Here is a 12,840-nt window from a genome sequence, read left to right as displayed (position 1 = left end):
GTGGAAATGTAGACTTGTACAGAACCATGTGGCTGCCACATTTTGAGCATTATTATTTTTTTCTGCTGGCCTGAAAATATCCTTGCAAATCATCAATCAATATTTCTAAGACTAGCCCAATAATTATGCTGAAATACAATTCCTGAAATTCAGAAAAGCTCTTATCTTTACCCCACCCACACCCTTGTCTTGAAGGAGAAATTTCAGAAACTTTCTTGTAGGACAGAAACTTTTGCAACCAGAGTTGACAAATTCACGGACATCCCAGCATGTGAGGTTTTATATTGTCGATTTCGCAAGGATAATCACTTTTGGCTCATAACTGCTTTCATAAGAAAAAAAATACATATTTCAGATTGGTTTCACTCGGATTATTTATCCTCTGACAGAAATGCAACCCTTTTCTCTCAACGTTGCAAAATTTGCTTTATCGTTTGCAAAATCCGGCAAGGGTTAACAAGCTAATGTCAGGAAATGTGTCATCTTCCAGCTTTATTGTTTACCCTATGTACTTTGCAGCTTTATGCTGATTGGTCAATGACTGTAATAAAGAATATCTATCTTCTTTGTCCCCCAGGCATATAAACAGCTATCAGTTTAATCTGGGTGGCAGTGTTAGAAAACTGAGCTAGTATCAGGAATTCAGTTTTTTTTTAATAAGTTTGCTTAGTTTAGAAGTACTGTCTGTGTTTGACCATCCGAAATTATTACACCGTGTTCAAAATCAATCAAACAATCAATCACCATAAAGCGCTGGGGGAATCGGTGCCTGGAGCAAGAGAGGAGCGCAGGTGGGGAAGGAGTACCAGACTTCCAGTGGTCATTCAGGGAACCCAGGCTTGCAGTAGCAGCAACAGTTTGGATCTTGTTAAGAAGGACCGCTCTTCCACCCCAGCTGTCATGCCCCTGTCAGAATCTGTATCTGAGGAGGAAGATGAACAGCTGACAGGGAGTGGGAGTGTGGCTCCGTTGGCTGTGGAGGAAACTGAGGAAGGGCAAAGTCCAGCTGGGCAGAGCAGGGAAGAGGTAGAACAAGGGAGAGGGAGTTCAGAGGAAGACCCAGGCCCACCCCCTCTTCATCTAGGGAATGCAAGGAGGAACAGAGAAGAGAGCAACATGGGTTGCATGGCTTATGGGGGAGGAAAGGGGCCCAATTCCATTCATTAGCCACATCTGGGAGGGAGTTTAAAAGAGATGCATGCTGAGTGTGGTGTCTTCTGGGAACAAATGTGAATTTATCTTGTGTATACTTTGGTTATCTGGCATCTTCTCAACCATGTTGAGTTATTGCCGTACCTTCATGTCTGGAATTCCTTCTCCTGCCCTGCTGGACTAATTACCTTATTTTTCCTTCTTTGGACTTAAAGTTACAGTTTTTGTTGACCATGTTTTGGACTTGATTCTCTGCAGCCAAAGGCTGCTCCTGGGAGAGTTTTTCTCCAGCCAGAAGGAAACCAAGATATTGGGGGCAACGTTGGATCTAATAAAGGGACTCCTATTGATTATTAGACTGTGTTGCCTTTGTGCCATGCCCTGGGTCATCACACCAGCCATGTGTTTTCCAGGGGTGAGGTGGGGTGAGGTGGGTGGGGCCAGCCAGAATTATTGCTACTGGTTTTCCCAAACCAGCTAGAACTGGTTGAATCCCACTACTGCAACTAAGTAACATCATCAGTTCTGGAGAGGAATGGGGTTTCTCTCTATATGCTAGTGGCTTCTCTGTCAGTGTTGGTGGGAGTATTCTGGTAGTTACTTGATTGGCGTATTGTGTACTTCTTGATTGTTGATCTATTGTTAATCTTGGTGTTATGTTCTGCTCATATGGGTGTCAATTGCTGATTGGGAGTTGGTCTTTGTTTTAGATTTTTTGTTACCTGCACAGTTTTTAAATTATCTCTTTTGAATAGTGTGTAGATGTCATTTATCTCTGTGTGCATATTGGTGGCTGATTTGGACTTGGCTTGGTCTAGCATGCTCAAAGTTTCCTAGTTCAATAAACAACAGCAATACAATTAACATCAGCCTAATCAATGAACCACTACCAGCACTCACACCAACAATCACAAGGTTAGCCACTTGCACATAAACAAAGACCAAAGAACCCACTTCCTTCTATTACTGATGATGCTACCTAGTTGGGTAATGAAACATCTGCAAGAAAACATCCAAACTCAGAAAGCATCAAGGACCCTATATAATAAAACTGACAGTTTTGGAAGCCATATTGAAACCAGATGCTCCCACGCTGCTACATTTTGAGCTTGGGAAAGTGGGAGGGTGGAAGTTCTTGGGCTATATGGAGTTAGACACAATTCTTTTTTGTAGTTCAAGGTCATGCTATTGTCCGTATATATGAAGGGAAGTCTTCAGTTGGGACAGATGACGATTGGGGCATGTGATGTGATGATGAGTGTCGGGGGTTGGATTTGTAGTTTTGATTATTGCAAGGAAGCCCAGAATTTTCAGATTCGGGATTTCCCCAGTTGTGCCAGTTACTAACCAAATAAAAGAGAACTTTTGAGCGATGTCTGTCTTGGAGTTATTGGTTGGAGGTTTGCTGGAATGCTGACAAAAACTGAACCTCCTGATGAGGATCTTATTGGTGATGAAAACTCATCTGTCACATATGGACATTTCTTTTAAAGGCATTCTATTTTTGGTCTTTGTTTGATTTCCACCTCATCCATAACTGCATTTAAAAGCTACAATTGCACCATGTAGAAGTTCAGCTGCAGTTGAAATGATAATGTGCTCTGCATTTCAACTCCTGACTCCTGACTTCTCCCTCCCTCTAAAGTTTAATTGACTTTCTTGAGCTTGTAGATTATGGCTACGAATTTGGAAGGGAAGAGCTGGTTTTTATTATTCTTTATACTATCCTGGAGTGGTGCTTACAAACTCCTACTGTGAGGCACAGCCTCATTAAACCAGGCAGTATACAAAGAGAATAGTAAAAGTTAATCTCATTGTAAAAAGATCAGGATATGGAGTGTGATGTGTGGGGTTTTGGGTTTTGGGGGGACGGGTTGGGTTAGGAGATAGATGGAGTTGATGCAAATGGTACACAGGAGGTAGCTATGGTTATAAAAATGCAAGCATGGCATCCTTTGTGGACAGAAGGGCAACAAAGATAAATAAGGGACTGGAGGATAAAACATATGAGGAACGGTTGCTGGAAATGGTTGTGTCTGGTCTAGTGAAAAGAAGGACTAGGGGCAACATAATAGCAGTCTTCCATTATTGGAAAGGCTGTCCCAAAGAATAGAATAGAATTCTTTGTTGACCAAGTGTGGTTGGAAGAGAGGGTCAACCTATTCTCCAAAGGACCTGAAGGCAGGATAAGGAAAAATGGATGGAAACTAATCAAGGAGAGAAGCAACCTAGAAATAAAGAGAAATTTTATGACAGTGAGAACAATTAGCCAGTGGAACAGCTTGCCTCCAGAAGTTTTTGGTGCTCCATCACTGTAGACGTCAGGACTCCGACATGCACTCCTATTCAAATCATAAGTCTCTAGCTGCATCTCACAGAGAAAAAAAAAGGTTTATTTATTAGGAACTGACATGTCGGTGTTTGCCGGTTGCAACTGACTCTGATACATCATCCATTTCACCCTTTACCATGGTCTTCCCCCCACACCCTGGATGTATATTCTCCAAAGAGACACATCCATAGCCAAGAGTCATCAATCATGCTCTCCAGTAATAACTTTGTGTGCCAGAAGCTTCAGTTGCCAAAGCTATTATCTGAAGCATTTAAGGAATGCACTGCTTTCCCCCACTCCCTTTCTGCTGGCAACTAAAAAAGATCAAAGAAATATTTTTAGTTGACAGTAGGTTTTAAAGAAGAGACTGGACAACCATTTGTCTAAAAAGGCACAGGGCTTCCTGCTTGAGCAGGGAGTTAGGCTAGAAGACCTCCACGGTCCCTTCTAACCCTGTTATTCTGTACCCCCAGGAAGAGATTTTCTTAAACAAACCCTCCTTCCCCATCTTTCCTTCTACCCTCTTCTTTACTTGCATGGTTCATTGATGCGGTGAAATTTTTCCAGAAGAAAAAGAAAGTAAGTTACAAAGCTGGTAAATTTCAGTTTAACCTGGGCTGGAATTAAGTTTTGGGGATCCTTAAGGGCTTTGGAAGAGGCTTTGGAAGAAGTTACAGGAAACTCACCACCTCTGTTACAGAATGGGACAAGTTGGCAAAAAGCAACGGGTGGAAGCTCCTCAGAGAGAGAGATCCAGCTTGGAAATAAGGGTGAGAATTCCTGACAAGTAAGAATGATTAAACAATGAAAACAGCTTACTTCTCAGAGTTGTGGGTGCTTCATGATTGGAGGTTTTCAAGAAAAGATTGGAGAACCATATGTCTGGGGTGGCATGAGGATTCCTGCCTTGGCCAGAATGTTGGACTAGAAGCCAAATGAGATGGTTGTAAGGCATCCAGAAAGTATCCATGATATCCATCACTCCGAGACATTTTCTCTCCAATTGATTTATTTATGAACAGCTCTGGTATGTCTAAGGTAATTTCTCAAAGTAAAAATATTTTCGCACATTGCACAGAATCCACCTTCTCTCCTCCCTTCTCTCCTCCCACTTCTACACTTCATAAATCACAAGAATCAATTAACTGCAACTGGAATTTCTTAATAATACAGAATAACCTTGAACGTTTCAACTCCTCCACCACCACCCCCTTCCATTTAAATGTGGCAGCTGAATTTCAAAGCTGACCAGTGGTATTCAGCCAGTTTGGATCGGTTCTGGCATACCGGTAGCGGAAATTTTGAGTAGTTGGGAGAACCGGCAAATACCACCTCTGGTTGGATCTGCCCATCCCCCCCCAACTGTTACCTCTCCTATATTTCCTTGTTTTCTAGATCAGTGTGATGACCTGAGGCATGGCACAAAGGCAACACAGTCACATAAGCAAGAAAAGTCCCTTTAATACCTCCAACTTTGCCCACAATGTCCAGTTCCCTTCAGCTGGAGAAAAAAACAAAACTCTCCCAAGAACAGTCTTTAAGTGGAGGAAATTCAATCCGAAAACAAGGTACATACAAACTGTAAATAAAAATCCACACAAACAATGCTGCAGCAATTAACTGGACAGGGCAGGATAAGGAATTGCAGACTTCAAAGGCCAACAGAACACACACAGTTGGGAAGATGCCAGGAACCCAGATAAGCCTCAACAAATAAAGATAACTCACGGTTTGCTTCCAGCAACTTTGCTGTGCATAGCTTGCCTTTTTAAAAACTGTTTCCCCAGCTGCAGCTAATGAAGGGAATCAGAGCTCTTTCCTCCCCCATAAGCCATGCAACTTACAGTTGCTCCCTTCTCCGTTCCTCTCTGCGTGCCCTAGGATGAAGAGGGGGTGGGCCTGGATCTTCCTCTGAATTCCCTCTTCCTTGCTCTACCTCTCCCCTGCTCTGCCCAGCCAGACTGTGCCCTTCCCCAGTTTCTTCCACAGCCACTGGAGCCACACTCCCACTCCCTGTTAGCTGCTCAGCCTCCCCCTCCAAATCAGATTCCAACAGGGACATGACACGTAGCTGATTCATGTGGCAGAGCGGATTGCCATGCCTCAGATGAGCTAGAAAAACAGCACAGCTCACCAGCGTTGATACAGAGGTGATCTTTGAGCCCTGCCTGCACATGTGAAGCATGCTCTCAGAATTAATAGAAAAGATTTGGAAACCCTCCACTGCTTCCAGCCCTATGATTCTCTGATTTTGTGATTCTCTGGTTCTCTGATACTGTGATTCTATGGTTCTGTGATTCTATGATTCTGTGATTCTACTTAATCTGCATTCTCTCCTATCTACCTTTCACAGCTATTCTGTGAAGTTATTGGTTTAATTAATCTAATCTAATCTTTGTTGTCATAGGAATGTCCTTATCCTTCATCTTTAGGACTTCTTTGTGCTTCAAAAACAATTCAAAAGAAAGCTTTCCAAAATTTCAAGGGAGCAGAGCACCTGCCTGTCATTAAGTAGCCAGACATTGTCTCTTTCCCAATGCAGTGTTTCTGAGATATGTATATGTATTGTGTTCGTCTGTGAGTCAGACTTTTACAGTTGTGGCTCACAGATGAACACAATACAGAAGCCTGATGATGGCAGATGAGATTCTGCCGAAACAAGACTGCTATCATGTCTCCCCTGGTCTTTCTCTCCACTAGACTAGCCATGTTCAGTTCCTGCAACCATTCTTCATATGTTTTAGTCTCCAGCCCCCTCATCATCCTGGTTGCTCTTCTCTGCATTTTTTCTAGAGTCTCAACATCTTTTTTATAATGGTTCCAATGATTTTATAGTTTTAGAATTGTAAGCCGCCTCAAGTCACTTCGGCAGTGATGGGCCACTATAGAATTCGCATGAATGAATGAATGAATGAATGAATGAATGAATGAATGAATGTTAACATTGGTGCATCCTGTAGTGGCCCACCAGCGGCCAGCAGAACTGGCTGTAGATTCGGACAGTGAGGAAGTTGAGGAGGAACATGGGCCAGTCCTGGAGTCTGGGGAAGGCTCTGATGAGGGTTCTGCATTGGAAGCAGAGATGGAGCCAGGACCATCCAACAGTTTTCAGCTGCCTTTGGAGTCAGAGATCAGTGGGGCAGAAGAACAGCAGGAGCCTGTTCCCAGTGTGTGCATGTGCAGAGCTGCCAGGAGAAGAGAACAGCTAAGGAACAAAGGTCGACTCAGGAATAAAGGAGGGCGGTGAATGGCCCCTCCCATAGGGAATAAGAGGAGTGAAAGGGGAGTGGTCTTTGCAGGAAACAATTCGTTCAATTCATTAGGGTGAAGATCTGTTCCTGACTCCTGACCAAGTATTGTCTGATATAGAGTAGCATTTGGAAGATATTGGCTTGGCCACTCTCCCAGCCTGATAAAGGTCTGTAGTTGTGAAATCTCTTGAAAGACTGTTGGCCAGTGACTTTGCTGGAAAGTGAATGAGAGGAATTCACTTTAACCTAAATAAAAGGGGTTTTATCAGGACAAGGAGTCAGCTTCATACTTTTGGGAGCCTAGGTCAGAACAGCATCCTTTCACCTGACTTACTGCAACCCCTATCAAAATTATCCCCATGCGTTACCTGCACACCTTCCTCCATAGGTTTGTATTAGCAGAAGGAGAGAACGAGAAAGTTCCTTGAAAACTCACTAATATTCTGTCACCGGCTGATGGATTGCATAGCCAGAATCAAAGTCCTGTTTCCTGTGTTATATTCGCCTAGGCTTTTAAGTGTAGTAAAACGCTTTTAATGGCTGATGTTCAGGAGACACCAATACCCAGCCACCATAATTAATAACTATTAAAGGTGTTTGACTGATCATATCTCCTGGCATGGCGAATCTCTTTTGTTCAGGTATGGATATTAATGGATTCCATTAAATTCATATATTTCAGCAGATAGTAATTTACAATCTTTTATAAAATCTGTCACCAAACACAGTCGAAGATATAGGATTGTCTCGATGAATTACCGAGCAAATTGTACCACTTCATTTCAAGCCCCTCTCCCCTTCTCCTTTTCTCTGCCTTTCTGAAATGACTTTACTAACTAAATATGAATGTCAAAGGATTGAACAGTTCGGTTAAAAAGAACCCTTTCTTTAAAAAGAAAAACACTTCTTTTTCCCATTCCACCTTTTCGGTTTTACAAGTCAGCTATGGTAGGGATATATAGAATAAAGCTTCCTGATCGATGTATTAATGAGCTATGGTGGTACACTGGTTAGAATGCAGTATTGCAGGATAACTCTGCCAACTGCCAGCAGTTCAATCCTAACCGGCTCCAGGTTGACTTAATCTTCTATCCTTCCAATGTCGGTAAAATGAGGATCTAGATTGTTGGGGGCAAAAATGCTGACTCTGTAAACTACTTGGCTGCAAATCTCTATGAAGCAGTATATAAGTCTAAGTGCTATTCCTATTGTGATGATAGATAGATAGATAGATAGATAGATAGATAGATAGATAGATAGATAGATAGGCAGGCTGGCAGGAAGGCAGATGGTAGAGCATAGATAGATGATAGAGCCATGGTGGTGCAGTGGTTAAAATGCAGTATTGCAGGCAAATTCTGCCCACAGCCAGGAGTTTAACCCTGATGGGGCTCTAAGGTTGACTCAGCCTTTCATCCTTCCAAGGTAAAATGTAAAATGAGGCCCTAGATTATTGTGAGGCAACATGTAAACCACTTAGAGAGGGCTGCAAAGCACTGTGAAGCACTGCTATACATCTATGTGTTATTGCTATTAACATTTCTTTCTAAATCGGAATGGTGGACTTGGCTGGGCTTTTTATTTTTTTTCCCAGAGAGAACTGAGGCTCTGAGAAGATAAAGTGCCATTACTGCTTTAAAAAAAGAAAAAGAAAAAAAAAGCAGGGCAGCATTAGCCACGTCAGACAAGAATCTAAGTGCTTGATGCATTCACCTAATGTTTCTGAATGTCAATAGCTGACGGTGTCTTTGCGCTGTCCCCTACGAGTAGCAGAAGACATCAGGATGCCAAATGGAGAAGGAAAGTGCACAGAGGACACGTCTAAGACAAAAGACAGGTAGGGGAGCTTTCTGCAGAACAAAATGGTTCAAAAACCTGAAGAATAAGGATAGAAGGACTGTGGGGTCCTTGGTGCTATCTGAGCTTCTGCAGGTATCAATGTTCTTGGTGGTTCCTTGATGAGAGTTGCTTTGTGGCAACATGAGCAGCAAAGAAATTTAAAAAATCTATATCTATATCTATATCTATATCTATATCTATATCTATATCTATATCTATATCTATATCTATATCTATATCTATATCTATATCTATCTATCTATCTATCTATCTATCTATCTATCTATCTATCTATCTATCTATCTATCTATCTATCTATCTATCTATGCAAAATACCACTCATGCACCATCACAAAATCTCCAGAACTGTAAAGCCTACAAACCTAGCATGTATGTTCCTCTTGGCTTCTAGGTGCTCACTAAGAAAAGATTCTTCAAAATGACCATCAGAGGTATTAGTATTTCCTATATTATTATTATTAACACGCTCTGATGCTAAGGAGTTCTACTCCCCCTCCCCACCTGAAAAGAAATCTCTTCCAAATGCAAAACACAAGCAGAGGAGAGGAGTTTCAATTTCAGTTTTAGTTTCACAGCACCAAGCAGCTTTAGTACAGAGCAGTTGAGCTAAGCCACACCCAGGCTCCTTGCTGTCTCCTTCTTGCTCACACAGCAAATAATGTTTCAGTTTCCAAACAGCCCTCAACTCTCTCACACACTGACAGGATGCTAGCCAGATGAATATCAATGGCTGCTGGTAGGCAAGCACATTTTTTTTCCTTATTTTCCTCCCAAAAAACTAAGCCCAATCACATAGTTTCATAGTGAAGCACAGGTATAGAGCTAGTAAATGAAATAAATAAAAATTAAATTAGGCTGTGTCTAGCACACCATATAGACAGATGTAACCATAGTTTCAACTGGGAAACTGTCACCATCTTACACCAAGCCAAGTTCAAAACTGCTAGAGAATTCCTGGAAGCGTGGCACTCTGACAAATTGGCTATCAGTAGACATGTTGACATAAGACCTACAGATTGTGCAAAAGAGACCCTCAACAAGCCAAAAGGGGAACAAAATGACCCAAAACACCTCCCTAACAGCAATCAACACCCAGATGAGCAGAGATCAACACCAAGATAAACATCAGGCCAACAATCAAGAAGTAAGCAATACCCCAATGAAGGAACTGCCAAACAAGCTAACATTAATCAGCCCAACCAAAGTACCTTCCAGACTACTCTCACCAACACAGACAGAGCAAACCACTGGAATATAAATGTAAAGCAAACCCTATTCCTTACTAGCACTGATGATGTCACCTATTTGGGTAATGAAATGGCTGCAAGAAAACAACCAAGCTCAGAGAGCAACATTGACCCTACCCTCCTCCTCCTCCTCCTCCTCCTTTCCACAAACCCCACTTTCTTGTACTACTGATGATGCTACCTAGTTGGGTAATGAAACATCTGCAACAAAACAATCAGAGAGCAACAAGGACCCCACAGTTCAACCCAGAGCTACAGATATTCTGTTCTATTAGCGTTGCAAACATGCAGACTATATTCTCTTCTCATTGTAGAAAAAAAACATACCCAGCTAACCTTCTCATTCCACTAAAAGGAACGAACGTGAGCAAATATGAAAAGAAGCAAAGGTAGTGAATTGGAGTGCAGTCTTCAGATGAAAATGACTCATAAGAGGCCTCATTGCATAAAAGGTTTTCATAAATAAATTCAAAGCATCGCTACTCATCTTTATAAAGAAATAATGAACAGTGGTTTTGTCCTCGGTATTGAAAACCAGCCAAGATGGATAAGAAACCAAAAGGAATTGGACTGTTGGAATACATAATAAAATTCAGAACTAATTCAGACTTAGCTTTAAACATCTGAGCAGTTCAACATCTTGGCTTACTTCTGTGTATTTCCAAGTTTTATAGAGATAACAAATTCTCATCCTAAAGTAATATTGTCAGCTTCAAATGTAATATATTTTTGTTCTGTTTAAAAAAAAGAGTCACAGGTCTATGAAAACAGAACTGTGTAACTCAATTTTACAGTAAAAGCAGTTTTTCTTCCACTATTGGAAGGACTGAAAAAGGTTTCCACAACTAGACATGTAAAAGACAAAATTAGACCTAAATTGGGGATGTTTTGTTCCATTTTTCCCCCCTTAATGTCTCTCGTCTAATTGGATGAAATACAAAGCAGAAGATTTTTATCTTTTTCATCAAAGCAGAAGATTTTTACGGTTGGAACCTCGTGCTCTTGCAGGATTTCATCATGAATGGATAAGGTCTTCATGTCAGAATATTCTGTCCTCCGTTGTATTTCCATGTCCTTTCTTGTTTTATGCACATCTTTTTAGATTTCCAGAAGTCTAGAATCACATTTTAAGAGCCAGTTTGGTCTAATAGTTAAGGTGCTGGCCTAGAAACTAGGAGACAGTAAGTTATAGTTCCATTTTAGTCATGAAAGCCAGTTGGGTGACTTTGAGCCAATTACCCGGAGACAGTGAGTTCTAGTTCCAGTTCTTAGTTTTCTCCACTAAATGATGTTCAGCATTCTGTGGGCTGGAATATAATCTGGAGTCCCAGGAAGTAGGGGTTTCTTTTCAAAGGACAACAAGACAGCCAAGCTTGGAGTGCCTAGTGGGTAGAAGGAAAGTAAAGTCAAATCACCCTAGAAATTCACAAGTTATATCTACAATCATGCAAATAGTTGTTTAGTCCGGCAAGATTCCGTCTTTAGGTGAATAACAAGAAAGAAACTACTCAGAAGTAACTCTTTATGTTGTTCTTGGTTCTTTGGACCTGACATTCTGTAAGATAGTGTGCGGCTGCACCCCTCAGCTGAGAATTTCTAGAAGCGATACTCCTGCAGAGCCAAAAGAAAATGTATTAATTCTCCCTCCCTTTCCATTTCTGAAAAAAAATATATCATTAAACAAGAAACAAAGGAAAGCAAAAAGAACTGTTTATATGCCTGAAATGTGCTTCTCCCAAGAGACCAGAGTGTTTGTATCTTTTCAGAAGGAAAAAGCTGCTTACATATCTGCAGTCTGGGTCATTGTCAAACTGTTAGAGCATAAGGTACCTTAGGCAAAGCACGCCAAAGTGACATGTTGACATTCTGCCAATGCCTTAGTATTCTCCCCCCTCTCTAAACCTTGTCTTCTGTCACCCCAGACAGAAAGGATTTAGAAACAGAAAGAAAGAGGCAGAAAGACAGAAGCTGCAGGATTCACACGGAGGAATTCAGAAGAGGTGCAATTGTGGAAAACAAGCTGAAGAGTGGCTGCAACTTTAGACTGACATTAAAAGCTCTCTTAAAAGAAACTTGATAGGGGGAAGGCTTTTAAACTTAGGAGCTGTTGGAGGAGAAATCAACTTCTAGAGTGATGAGACAATTATCATTAAACAGAGGAATTGGCTCCAGTGGCTGGGAAGTAAAATTTGCAAGTGCTTATGACATCTGGCCAGGATTAGATCAAGTAGCTGACCAGCTATTTTACCCAGGGAGAGACATTGGTGAGCAGGGATCAGGGGTGGCTTGGCGCAAATAAAGACATAGATTCCAGATTCTCTCTCTTCAATGGCACATTTGATGGGCCATTTGATGTAGGGCTATTTGCTGTAAAAACACATGGTTATGGCATGAAGAAGGAAGGGAGGAGATATGTATTTGCAAGGCCTGCAAAGATAAAGGAAGAGGGGGTGTGGACAGGTGGGCCCCCTCTCAATGTAGAAAACAAGAGCTGACTGCCAGTCACATGCAAGGGTGGGATTCTACCGGTCCGGACCGGTTCAGGTGAACTGGTAGTTCTGATGAGCATTTGGCCCAACCCACTGCTCTTTCCTGTGATTTATTTTGTTGTTTTACAGCGGGGGTCTCCAAATTTGGTAACTATAAGCCTGGCAGACGTCAACTCCCACAGCTGGGGAATTCTGGGAGTTGAAGTCTACCAAGCTTAACGGTTGGAGACCCCTGTTTTAGAGCACAGCTGATTCATGAGGCTGAGCAGTTTGCCATACCTCAACTGTCTTATTTATCAGGGCTGCAATAGAAGGGAAGTATTAAAGCTGAAAATGGGTTTTTTAAAATGTGGAGCATGTGTGCAAAGCACATGCTCACCGAACCGGTTGTTACACCGGTTGAATTGTACCACCGGTCACAGGACATATGGCTAAGACAAGGACTAGGGCTAAGACAGAGCCAAGAGAAGGCTTGCCAAACGTCTTCTAGGATGTCTATAAGTTCACTG

This window comes from Notechis scutatus, chromosome 2, assembly GCF_049901735.1.
Source record: "Notechis scutatus isolate UNSWTSFEM ecotype Mainland chromosome 2, rNotScu1.2, whole genome shotgun sequence".
NCBI lineage: Eukaryota > Metazoa > Chordata > Lepidosauria > Squamata > Elapidae > Notechis > Notechis scutatus.
Note: the sequence above shows the minus strand (reverse complement) of the source record.